The following is a 13,561-nucleotide window of genomic DNA, read 5'->3' on the forward strand; positions in this document are numbered from 1 at the left end:
AAATTTTCTTGACAGGGCCATTGCAAATAACAGAAGTCAGGACTTTCGGCTTTTGTAATGGGGTCAGGTGGGGTGTTTAGAAAAGTTAAGGCTTGAAAGCGGATTTCAAAAGTGGATTGAAGAATCTGAGATCGCATTGTTGCGCCAACCCAATTTTAGGGTTAAATCAGAATTTGCCCCAGTTTATGCTCAATTGAGGCTTTTTCTCTTTCATTTTCTTTATTCTTTTGATTTTTCGGCTTTCTGCCATTTTTGAACTTTCACAAAATCTGCCCCAGTTTATTTTTTGAACTGAGGTTCTCTTTTCTCTTTTCCTTTTGACTTTGTTGCATTGTCACTTTTCATTTCTTGAAACTTTTTCTTTTTCAACTCAAACTTGCCCCAGTGTGGGGTTTGCGATTCTCAGGGGTTGCCAAATGAAGTATTTTATTCTGAAGGCTCAAAAGGGATAACTAGGGATAGAATGTCCGATCGGAAAAGAAGAGGGCCTGACTTTTGCTCCGTCCCTTGCAATAACTCTGAAAGGAAACTTTCATTAATGCGAAACTTCTGGCATGTGTCTGAATTAACTGACTGAAGAAGACCCTTGTTCATCCATATTTGTGAAACATAGGCGATCCACGCGGACAAAACTCTTCTTTCTCTTTCTCTTTTTCAAAATTGGACCCCAAGTGGAATCAAATTTCCCCAATTTGCGGTTCCCTCCTTATTCAAGCATTTTTTGCTTTTCCCTTTTTCTTTCTTTTTCTTTTTTTTTTCTTTTTTTTTTCAAAATTCCCCAATCTCCTTCCCCAATGTGGGGGGCGATCATATGTGCATTCGAAAAGAACCACCAATTTTTAGCTCAAATGAGGATGCAAGGGATAAAGTAGTGTTTAAGTTGTAGAAACGATGGCCAAAGCATCATTCTTACACCTCATGACAATCAAAGTAACGGAATGGTCATTGAAAATCCATTCCCCTTTCTGATATTTGAAAATTTTCCAATGAAGGGTAGTGATCATTAGGGTTCTTATTTGAAACAAAATTACTCTTTCAAAGGCTCAAATGGAAGAGCAAATGATAAAATGTGTATAGGTAGAGAAACGAATGCTCAAAGTATCATTCCAAATTCTCAAAACAAACAAGAATAATGCACATTTTTGCTTTCACTTAGATGTGAGTTAGATATAATTAGACACAACGGACATTTCGAAGCAGAGGTTGCCCCAGTTTGCAAATTATCAATCAATGTGACTGATTTTATTTTGGGGTCAATAGAGGTGGGCAAAAATATGAATTGTACAGTGAAAGAGAAAAGGTATTTCATGAGACCTTTTGAGCGACCAATCTAGTGTATACAAGAGTTAGAAAGCATACACTTGCGAATTTTTAGACTGGAGGTTGAAAAAATCTCAATTTGGTCTTATTTCTCAAAATTCATCATGAAATCTCCAATGAGTAAGAATAAAGAATGAAATGTACATAAATATACACAAAACAATAAATGTCCAAAAATTTTATTGCTGAAAAACAATTTGAAACAAAATTTCTCGTTCAATTATGATACAAATGAGAAGAGAATTTATTGTTTCCTTTTCTTTTGGAACAAAATTTAACAAATCAAATAAAAGAGAATTTCCCTTTGGAAAACAATTACGACATCTCTCAGAGGCTTTAGCGTAGAGCTTCCAGATGGATCATTTATGTTTTAATCGTAGGATCTGCCCAAGAATCAAATAACACTTGTAATCTTCAAACTTTATGAGATTAAAATTAGCATCAGATATAGAAGAATATTTTCGTCTTATTGAAACATTTTTATGAATGCAGGGGAGGGGGAAAACAAAAGAAAAATACCCAGAGTTAGTAGGCAAAACTGCAAAATCGGTATGCATGTCCTATGGGGGAACCCTTTTTGTGCCAAGGGTAGGCCTAGCATGAAAATGCAATCCGCTAGAGTAGGCACTATACAATACCTGATGGATCTGATCAATTCATTGAGTGAAAAATAATTTTGAAGAATTTGGTCAATTGGAGAGACGAAAGACACTTTGTCAAAAAGAGGACCTCGTCCGAAGGGATTGATCACTTTTGATCGATACAAGAGTTTGCAAAAACGCACGGGTTTGACTTTGACGAATTTCCTATCGAAGAGATTGGAATTCGTTGACCAAATTGTTTCAGTGAAAAACCCCAACTGATCAAATGGCTGGATGCAATGGATGATTTTCTCAAAAATCGACTAAGTTTTGAAATCCGACATTGAAACCCTAATTGGTCAAATGAAATTGACCATTTATTTAAAATCGACCGGATTACCCTAAAAAGGGTAAATTGGTCAAATGAATTGACGATTTATTCAAAATTGACCGGATGACCCTAAAAAGGGTAAATTGGTCAAATGACCCTAAAAAGGGTAAATTGGTCAAATGAATTGACGATTTATTCAAAATCAACCGAATGACCCTAAAAAGGGTAAATTGGTCAAACGACCCTAAAAAGGGTAAATTGGTCAAATGAATTGACGGTTTATTCAAAATCGACCAGATGACCCTAAAGAGGGTAAATTGGTCAAACGACCCCAAAAAGGGTAAATTGGTCAAATGAATTGACGGTTTATTCAAAATTGATTATGAATTGACAAAATGGATCGATTGAATCGGCCGGCCATTAATGGTTTCAAAAAATTAGTCTATGAGCCTTCTAAAATCACGGTTTGGCCTCAATTTATTCATCGTCTCAACAAAAGGAATCATTTGTGAATTTCTTCAAATTAATGTCCTTCACGCAAGGGATTTTTACCAATTTTTGATAAAATGGCCAAAAAGTGATTATTAGATGCTCATATTCCAAAGATCACTCTATGAAAATGATCGGATCCCACCTTACCTTGTGCACTACCCCTTTGGATGGTACAAAATGTAAACGTGCAGGTCTCGTTGGATTACGTATCCGAGACGCAAGGTGGTTTATTCCTAACACGGGATCCCCTAAATGGCATTCCCTTTTTAAGGTTTAATGCATGATGCCATTTATTAAAACGATAAAATGTGCAATTCGAAATGAAACGTGACCTAAGGAACCCTTTATTTGCCAGGGTAGGCCTAAAATGCTATGCAATTACCAAAATCTATGCATGCAATATACCAAAATCCTTAAACGTGCAATAACCTATCTACGAGGGTAGGTTCTAAAAGAAGGTCATGCCAGACCTCTTATTTGATAGGGTTTGTGAATGCAATGGGGACATAAAACCAAGAAAAGTTAGTTCAGCCAGATAAATACACATAACACATTGTAGCAACGAAATCAATACAAAGAAATAAAGCAATAAAAGGGAGAAAGGGGTTGGACCCCTCCCCTCGTGAATAGTGTCCCTAGCTCAGGATAAGGCCGACTCTACCCTAGGCAATTCTAATATGGATGCATGAGGCTGGGGTTCGCTAATGCATCTAGACTCGATAAGCTCAGGTCCCCGAGCCTTCAGACTTAGAAACCAAAGGTCATCAATCCCAAGGTTCTTTGTCGGTGGCTCGAGCGATTCCCCAAACACCGCTACGCACACATCGTGTCACGGCTACGTGTTTGAGTGAATCTATCAAAACCTCAATCTTCGACCAAAAGCTAAAGGCTATCAACCAATAGCTTTAAGCGGAAGATTGAGTGACCCATTGGAACATGCTACACACACATCGTGTCGTGATCACATGGCCAAGTGAGTCACCTAATCCTAATGGGGTGGAGTGGCGTGACAAGCCACTAAAGAAAAATAAAAGGGATAAAAGAAGTAAAGCGTATGCTCGTATGCTAGTGCTCGTTTGGAGGGGAAGGGTCAAGAACCCACGCGAGACTCTAGGGTGACCCATACCTCCCAAAATGCAATGCAAGCGCGAGATAACAAGTAAACATTCATTCAAACATACATTCATGAGTCGAGGGATTAGTTGGACATGCGTGAAATGCAAAATCCTAAAAAAGGAAAAAATGCAACCCTAAAACACCCAAATGTGATATATGAAAAGGTTAAAAGAAGAAAAAGGTTGATTAAATCAAATTTGCTCGGACTCTCGAAAGTCCCCAGTGGAGTCGCCAACTGTCGCGCCCCATTTTTTGATAAATAAATAAATGGTTTTAAAAAATGTATTTTTTGTGATTGAAAAAATGAATTGTGATTTAAAAGAAAAGTGGGCCTAAATGGGGGTTTGAGAATGCGACGATTTGACCCAAAATTGTAGTTTAAAAAGGGTTTTTGGAATAATAAAATTGGAGTCGCCACTTGGTAATGAGTTAAGGTGTACCAAGTCACCTAAAAAATGAGTTTTTTAAAGGAAAAATAGGAAAAAATAGTAAGAACCCCTTTTAAACAACTCCTAGTCCACGTAAACCAACGAAAAAGGTTCGGGAGTCACATTTGACGAAGGGGAAGGCAAGGATAAAAATCCAAGGCACCCCTTCGACCTAGCCAAGGCTAGTTGCGTGATTTAATCAAAGTTTTTCTTGTTTTAACCAAAGAATTTATTACATTTGGATGCACTACATGAATGCAAAAGAAAAGAAAAAAATGCAAATCTAAATTCTAAAATGTCTCTTGTAAGGTTTTTGGTCCCAACCACATGAATTGTGGCGGCCAATAAAGGAAAACCTTACAGAGGTCGATTAATGCAAATGATGATTCAAGTGCAAGTGTGCAAGTGTATAAAAAGGTGCATGTGTGCAATTGTATGGAAATCCAAGTGTTTGTGTGCAAGTGTATGAAATATAGTGATAAGTGTATATAGATCGTAATTAAGTACAATTTTGTGAAGTAGAAACCAAAATTGAACAATAAGGAAAGGAAAAGTAATGAGGAAATGTGAATTGAAAAAGCAAGTGAAAAATTGAGAATGAATGAACCTAAAGGAATGCATCAGGTCGGGTACGGGGGTTGACTCCTAACTTTTCGACTTCGATTTTCCCTCGGATTAGAAGGTAAAACTAGCGTGCTAAGGCTATCGAGTAGCCACACTCGCTCGTTTCCCTTATCAAGAGGGGATTTTCACGCAAATGAACCCTAACTAGCATGAGATGCAAGTCCTAAAGTGAAGGGGAAGGGGTTTGAGGAACATGCCCAATGATAAAACTAAAGAAAGTTGTATGATATGTGGTGAACAAGCAAATGATGCACTAATGAAAAGAAAGGAAAAAGCCTATTGGGTCTAGCGTTGGACTAGCCCTTTCTATGGATTTCTACTAGCATTGGACTAGTGGGAACGGAACAATGAACCACAGCTAGCGTTGGACTAGTGTGGTGACGAGAAAGGGGGCCACAACTAGCATTGGACTAGTGTGGTGACGTCCATTCATCCATCACATTCATTCATGACTATAAAAAGCGAGTAGACATGCAAATCACTTATAAACACGTAGCACATAACACTTAGCATGCTTGACTAGATGCAAGGACCTAATAAAGCGATTAAACACGTAACAACGAAAGCAAGCAATGAACTTATTACATTTGCTAACTAAAACAAAAGGGGGGAAAGGAAAAATGGACAAGAAAGCTCACAAGCCCTATCTATTACAAGCCAAGAGGTGTACACATACCCCATTTAAAAGAATAATTTAATAAAAGCAAGAATGAATGAAATAATGGTAATGAAAGCAAATTAGGCATGCGATTCACACTTAGCACATTGGATCACATAGGAGAGACGAAAGGGATAAAAGAAATTATACCTCCCTTGAAATGAAGCTCTAATGGAGTGAAATCAACTTATTTACCCTCCAAAATAATAAAAAGGTCAAGGTACCACTTTATTTGACAAATAATCACAAAGGATAAAAATAAACATGAATTTGAATCAATTAAATCATGTCAACAAACCACATTTAAGAAGTCAAGAGAAGAAAGGACTTGATTGCAAAGATTGACAAAATTTTGGGGCCAAAATTAAAGAAAAACAAAATTCAAGGACTTATTTGCAATTAAAGTAAGGACCGAATTGAAAGAAGTTGAAGATATCCAGGGCCACAGTACAGTCAAGGGGAAATTCAGGGACTGATTTGCAAAATCGTTTTCTGGTTTCTTAATGGACCAAACCATTGGGCCATTTTCCTTATTTGCTTGGGCCAAAACCTTCCAGGCCCAATCGAAAATCCAAAACAAAAGGGAATGGGCCATTTTCACTTTTCTTGGGCCAAGATCACTTGGCCCAATCGAAAGTCCAAGGAAAAAACAAGTGGGCTTGTATGTTATTTTGGCCAAAAATTAGCCAACCAAATAGATGGGCCTTGACCCTCTAGCCCAAACCAAAAAAAAAACCTTAAACAAAATAAATCAAACCCATCCTCACAAACCCGATCAGATATAATTACCCAAAACCTAAACCATAATACTAAGCCCAATCAACATAAGCAAATCAACCAGAATTATTAAGCCACAATTATGACCTAAAATCAAGAATTAAGTTATCCAAAAAGTCACATAAAATGTGCAAACAGAGGATTAAACTAAAAAAAGGTAAAATTAGTTCAATTTTCCCAGATTTTGGGCCATATCAGAATAAGGGGGAACTTGGGGTTCAGTCACAACAAAATAGGGACCCAATTGAAAGAAATTAAAAGTTTTTAGGGCCTGATCAAGATTTTTGAATGTTATCATCTTCTTTACCGAGAAACTGAGGCAATCACCAGTTAACATTCCCGTTGTTATTGATAGACAATACCAGAAACTTGTTTCAATCCCAAACCAACGCAATCCACCCAAAACATGCAAAAACAAATTCATCTCCTATCACTGATTCGGATTGGAGCAAGAAACAGAGAAACAAAACAAAACAGCAATTCATCAAGATTTCTCAAAACGCAAGGAAGTAAGCTCACGGACTTATACGCCTTCTCACAAAAATACAGATGAATCATTTTTCAGGAAGAATTTTCAATCCGGCATTTCATCGACCATTAAATAGACATTAAAATTTTCACCAGATTTTGGCTTAAATTGCAGTATAACTAGCCCCAAAAATTTGTCAGAAAATCAAGGAAATTCAGTCCAATCGTCATATAAAACATACGTATGCTAATTTTGAACAATCAGCGGAACAATTGCAATGAAACAAAACCACTGCCGGCATGCTTAGAGAGCTTGGGAAGAAACTGAAATTCAAGGAAAAAGGGTCAACTTACAGAGCTCTTGCGTGTGCGGCGGCAATTTGCTGATGGCGGTGAAGGGCTCCTACGAGATGGTAGCAGTCTCAATCCCTCAGTCGCTTTCTTTTGCGTTGTCTTCATCTCGTCCGCCGCCTTTATTCTTCTGGCTCCTCATCTTTTATTTTCCTCTGTTTTCTCTTCTCTGTTTGTTTTCCTTCATCCGCTCCTGTTTCCCTTTCGGAAGTATCCCCCCTGATTGCTTCGCTGTCTTCCTCTTTACGTTGACTTCCCCAGCATCTTTCGCTGTTGCAGCAAGGCCGCAGCCGAAGACTGCTACTGCTGCAACTTCAACCTGGACTTATTGAAGTAGAAAAGGAAGGAGGCGAAGTAGGACCTGAACTGGAGCTTTTCCATCGTTTTGAAAGGATAGGAGATTGGAATTGTAGGTTCTTTTGGATCAAACGGCGGAGGACCGGAGTTTGGAATGGATTGAATTTGAAGAGCGTCCTCTGTTATTGAATTTGAAACCATGATGACGGAGAAGAGACGGTCTAGAAAGGATTTGAGATAGCTGAGTGTGACGCCCCGAAAAAAAGAGTTTGAGAACCCGTAAAAACCCTAATCTTTTCCGAGGGTTTTATTTCCTTTAATAGCATGTTTTCTGCATTTCCTGGCTTAGGAAATTTTCCTGAGGAATTTTTATGAGTAATTATAGTTTTTAGATGATTTTTCTAGCCTTGGAGAGTTTTTGGAAAATTAAGAGTATATAATGGACGTGGGACCCACTAGTGCGAAAAGTTCGGAAAAATTCGGCCAAAAATGTTAAGTTTCGGATACTGTGTAAAATTTATCGGGTGTTAAGAGATAAGTAGAGTGTGTGAAATGATTGATGTGAGAGAAGAAAGAAAGGATAGGAATGCATTTAATGAGGTGACAAGTGTCACTTTCTCATTGGGTGAATTTTAAGATTTACTATTCCAATTTTTGACTTTTTGACCAAAGGATTAAATATCCAAAAATTGCCCAAAAATCACCATTTTTCACTCTTGGATGGCCGGCCCTCTTGTGCTAAGGAAGGAAGAAAACTTCTTCAATTTTCAAGTCCCAACTAGCTCAAATCACCCAAAAATACTTGATTCCATCTATTTTACTCCATAAAATCTCTTTAGTTGATGTTAGTGAGTGTTGTAGTGAAGCTTGTTTGAAGGTTTAAGGTATCCAACATCCTCCTCTCTCTTGTTTCTTGGTAAGTGAAGCTTGAACACTCTCTTACACCTTATGAAGCCTAAGTTATGCTTATTAGTGATTAAGGTGCTGAAATTTCTGGTTTTTATCTTGGTTTGAAGTGATTTGGTGAAGTTTTCCATTTTATGATGAATTTTCTGGTTTAATATGAATGGGATGTTGTGGCTATCTTGGATTATTGGCAATGGACTATAATGACTCTTGTAGGTGTGAATTGTTGCTAAATGCAACCAATTTTGGATTTGGTGTGAAAATTGAAAAGTTAGGGTTCATAAATCCCTAATTCTGTCCGGTTTTAGATCATAGGGATAGAGGCCGAATTGGACTTTGCTCAAAACATGAAAGTTGTAGGTATTGATGTGCTTGAGGTGCCTGTAAAATTTCAGGTCATTTGGATTAATGTAGAATGAGATATGACGAAATTACTGTAGCTGTTCTGCTTTGGACAGAATGTAAAAACTGCGTTTGTATTTGGCCATTTTGACTGGAATTGGTTTGGATTTTGTTGTTGGTGTCTTCTGATGAAATGTAGCTGGATGTCTTATCTAACTTATGCCTTTGGAATTTCGGCATTTGGACTTGTATGGACTGAGATATACCGATTACAGTTTTCTGTGTTTTGCAAACCTGTTTTGGTGATTCTGGTTTAGTGTTTGGCATTTTCGACCTAGTTGGGCTAGGAACTGGATTGAGTGACCTTCTACATTGTTGTAGCCCTGTTTCATAGCTTAGAAACGGTGGGTCTTACACCCCCAACCGATAATTGTAGTGAGAGTTGTGCCATTACCGCATTATGACGTCAAAACTGTTTTTCTGGTTTTGAGCTTAACCTTCATTTCCGGACTTTTCCCTAGCTTGACTTGTCTTTGTACTACTTGGAGCTTGCTGAATGGATATTAGATGAACTTATTTGTGTGACTTTGGGACTGGCTGGTGTAATAATGAAGCCATGATGGCTGGAAAAGTTAGCAAATGTAGGGGAAGTGCTGTCCGAACTTTGAAGGGACTTGTTTGCATTGGGTTTGTGATCTAAGGCTTGGAGTTGAGCAAGGCAATGATACATGATGGATGGTTTCTGAGCCGTGGAGGTGAGTGACCCCAAACTATTGTTAAAGCTTCTTATGAACCGTTTCTTGCACTATTTACTTGATTGCATATCATGAGTGCTTGCATGTGGCCCATGACATGTTTTGGCTTAAATGAGTGCTTGGAATTCGTGTGCTGAACACCAACGTCTCCACCTCTGTGTACTGTTCATCTGGAGCAAATGGCTCCCCACTGACTGTTTACTGTTTAATGTTTGTTTGGAGCGTTGGGTGTTTAAGTACAATGATTTCGCTGGCTCACGAGAGCAATAAGTGTACATTTGATCTTGAAATCATGACATCACCGAAATGAACGACTATGAAACTGAATTGATTACTGATTTTAATGGTTACTCGCTGAGCTTCTAGCTCACCCCAAAAATGTTTTATTTCCCCCCCCACAGGGCTCAAGGCGAAGAAAAGCTTGGAGTGCTTATTCACGTGACTGGATGGCTTATATCGTGTACAGTTTAAGTTTGGATCTATTTTATGTACGAGTTGGTCTTGTATAAATATTTGAATTTGATATGGATGTAAGTATACGTTCCATGATTGGAATCAGTTTCCGCTGTATTTGTGATATGTAATTATTGGCGAATTTGATGAAATTTTGAGATTTATATTGTAATTGGGTTGAGGACTGTAGTGAGCGACTGAGTCCCGGCGAGAGCTGGGCAGGCGGTCCGCCGAACCCTCTGGTTCGCCCTAGGGAGAGGTGGGGCCGTTACAGTTGGTATCAGAGCTTAGGCTTCAGATCTCTGTAGTGTATCCTAGACTTGAAGTTTAGGATGCCGGACTGTGGGCTTGGTTTGAAATATTAGTGATTCTTGCGGGTTGACTTGACTTGATTAGTACAAGAGGGAATGTCGAGGACGACATTCTTTTAAGGAGGGGAGATTGTGACGCCCCGAAAAAAAGAGTTTGAGAACCCGTAAAAACCCTAATCTTTTCCGAGGGTTTTATTTCCTTTAATAGCATGTTTTCTGCATTTCCTGGCTTAGGAAATTTTCCTGAGGAATTTTTATGAGTAATTATAGTTTTTAGATGATTTTTCTAGCCTTGGAGAGTTTTTGGAAAATTAAGAGTATATAATGGACGTGGGACCCACTAGTGCGAAAAGTTCGGAAAAATTCGGCCAAGAATGTTAAGTTTCGGATACTGTGTAAAATTTATCGGGTGTTAAGAGATAAGTAGAGTGTGTGAAATGATTGATGTGAGAGAAGAAAGAAAGGATAGGAATGCATTTAATGAGGTGACAAGTGTCACTTTCTCATTGGGTGAATTTTAAGATTTACTATTCCAATTTTTGACTTTTTGACCAAAGGATTAAATATCCAAAAATTGCCCAAAAATCACCATTTTTCACTCTTGGATGGCCGGCCCTCTTGTGCTAAGGAAGGAAGAAAACTTCTTCAATTTTCAAGTCCCAACTAGCTCAAATCACCCAAAAATACTTGATTCCATCTATTTTACTCCATAAAATCTCTTTAGTTGATGTTAGTGAGTGTTGTAGTGAAGCTTGTTTGAAGGTTTAAGGTATCCAACATCCTCCTCTCTCTTGTTTCTTGGTAAGTGAAGCTTGAACACTCTCTTACACCTTATGAAGCCTAAGTTATGCTTATTAGTGATTAAGGTGCTGAAATTTCTGGTTTTTATCTTGGTTTGAAGTGATTTGGTGAAGTTTTCCATTTTATGATGAATTTTCTGGTTTAATATGAATGGGATGTTGTGGCTATCTTGGATTATTGGCAATGGACTATAATGACTCTTGTAGGTGTGAATTGTTGCTAAATGCAACCAATTTTGGATTTGGTGTGAAAATTGAAAAGTTAGGGTTCATAAATCCCTAATTCTGTCCGGTTTTAGATCATAGGGATAGAGGCCGAATTGGACTTTGCTCAAAACATGAAAGTTGTAGGTATTGATGTGCTTGAGGTGCCTGTAAAATTTCAGGTCATTTGGATTAATGTAGAATGAGATATGACGAAATTACTGTAGCTGTTCTGCTTTGGACAGAATGTAAAAACTGCGTTTGTATTTGGCCATTTTGACTGGAATTGGTTTGGATTTTGTTGTTGGTGTCTTCTGATGAAATGTAGCTGGATGTCTTATCTAACTTATGCCTTTGGAATTTCGGCATTTGGACTTGTATGGACTGAGATATACCGATTACAGTTTTCTGTGTTTTGCAAACCTGTTTTGGTGATTCTGGTTTAGTGTTTGGCATTTTCGACCTAGTTGGGCTAGGAACTGGATTGAGTGACCTTCTACATTGTTGTAGCCCTGTTTCATAGCTTAGAAACGGTGGGTCTTACACCCCCAACCGATAATTGTAGTGAGAGTTGTGCCATTACCGCATTATGACGTCAAAACTGTTTTTCTGGTTTTGAGCTTAACCTTCATTTCCGGACTTTTCCCTAGCTTGACTTGTCTTTGTACTACTTGGAGCTTGCTGAATGGATATTAGATGAACTTATTTGTGTGACTTTGGGACTGGCTGGTGTAATAATGAAGCCATGATGGCTGGAAAAGTTAGCAAATGTAGGGGAAGTGCTGTCCGAACTTTGAAGGGACTTGTTTGCATTGGGTTTGTGATCTAAGGCTTGGAGTTGAGCAAGGCAATGATACATGATGGATGGTTTCTGAGCCGTGGAGGTGAGTGACCCCAAACTATTGTTAAAGCTTCTTATGAACCGTTTCTTGCACTATTTACTTGATTGCATATCATGAGTGCTTGCATGTGGCCCATGACATGTTTTGGCTTAAATGAGTGCTTGAAATTCGTGTGCTGAACACCAACGTCTCCACCTCTGTGTACTGTTCATCTGGAGCAAATGGCTCCCCACTGACTGTTTACTGTTTAATGTTTGTTTGGAGCGTTGGGTGTTTAAGTACAATGATTTCGCTGGCTCACGAGAGCAATAAGTGTACATTTGATCTTGAAATCATGACATCACCGAAATGAACGACTATGAAACTGAATTGATTACTGATTTTAATGGTTACTCGCTGAGCTTCTAGCTCACCCCAAAAATGTTTTATTTCCCCCCCCACAGGGCTCAAGGCGAAGAAAAGCTTGGAGTGCTTATTCACGTGACTGGATGGCTTATATCGTGTACAGTTTAAGTTTGGATCTATTTTATGTACGAGTTGGTCTTGTATAAATATTTGAATTTGATATGGATGTAAGTATACGTTCCATGATTGGAATCAGTTTCCGCTGTATTTGTGATATGTAATTATTGGCGAATTTGATGAAATTTTGAGATTTATATTGTAATTGGGTTGAGGACTGTAGTGAGCGACTGAGTCCCGGCGAGAGCTGGGCAGGCGGTCCGCCGAACCCTCTGGTTCGCCCTAGGGAGAGGTGGGGCCGTTACAGTTGGTATCAGAGCTTAGGCTTCAGATCTCTGTAGTGTATCCTAGACTTGAAGTTTAGGATGCCGGACTGTGGGCTTGGTTTGAAATATTAGTGATTCTTGCGGGTTGACTTGACTTGATTAGTACAAGAGGGAATGTCGAGGACGACATTCTTTTAAGGAGGGGAGATTGTGACGCCCCGAAAAAAAGAGTTTGAGAACCCGTAAAAACCCTAATCTTTTCCGAGGGTTTTATTTCCTTTAATAGCATGTTTTCTGCATTTCCTGGCTTAGGAAATTTTCCTGAGGAATTTTTATGAGTAATTATAGTTTTTAGATGATTTTTCTAGCCTTGGAGAGTTTTTGGAAAATTAAGAGTATATAATGGACGTGGGACCCACTAGTGCGAAAAGTTCGGAAAAATTCGGCCAAGAATGTTAAGTTTCGGATACTGTGTAAAATTTATCGGGTGTTAAGAGATAAGTAGAGTGTGTGAAATGATTAATGTGAGAGAAGAAAGAAAGGATAGGAATGCATTTAATGAGGTGACAAGTGTCACTTTCTCATTGGGTGAATTTTAAGATTTACTATTCCAATTTTTGACTTTTTGACCAAAGGATTAAATATCCAAAAATTGCCCAAAAATCACCATTTTTCACTCTTGGATGGCCGGCCCTCTTGTGCTAAGGAAGGAAGAAAACTTCTTCAATTTTCAAGTCCCAACTAGCTCAAATCACCCAAAAATACTTGATTCCATCT

Source organism: Coffea arabica, chromosome 2c (genome assembly GCF_036785885.1).
Source record: "Coffea arabica cultivar ET-39 chromosome 2c, Coffea Arabica ET-39 HiFi, whole genome shotgun sequence".
Lineage (NCBI taxonomy): Eukaryota > Viridiplantae > Streptophyta > Magnoliopsida > Gentianales > Rubiaceae > Coffea > Coffea arabica.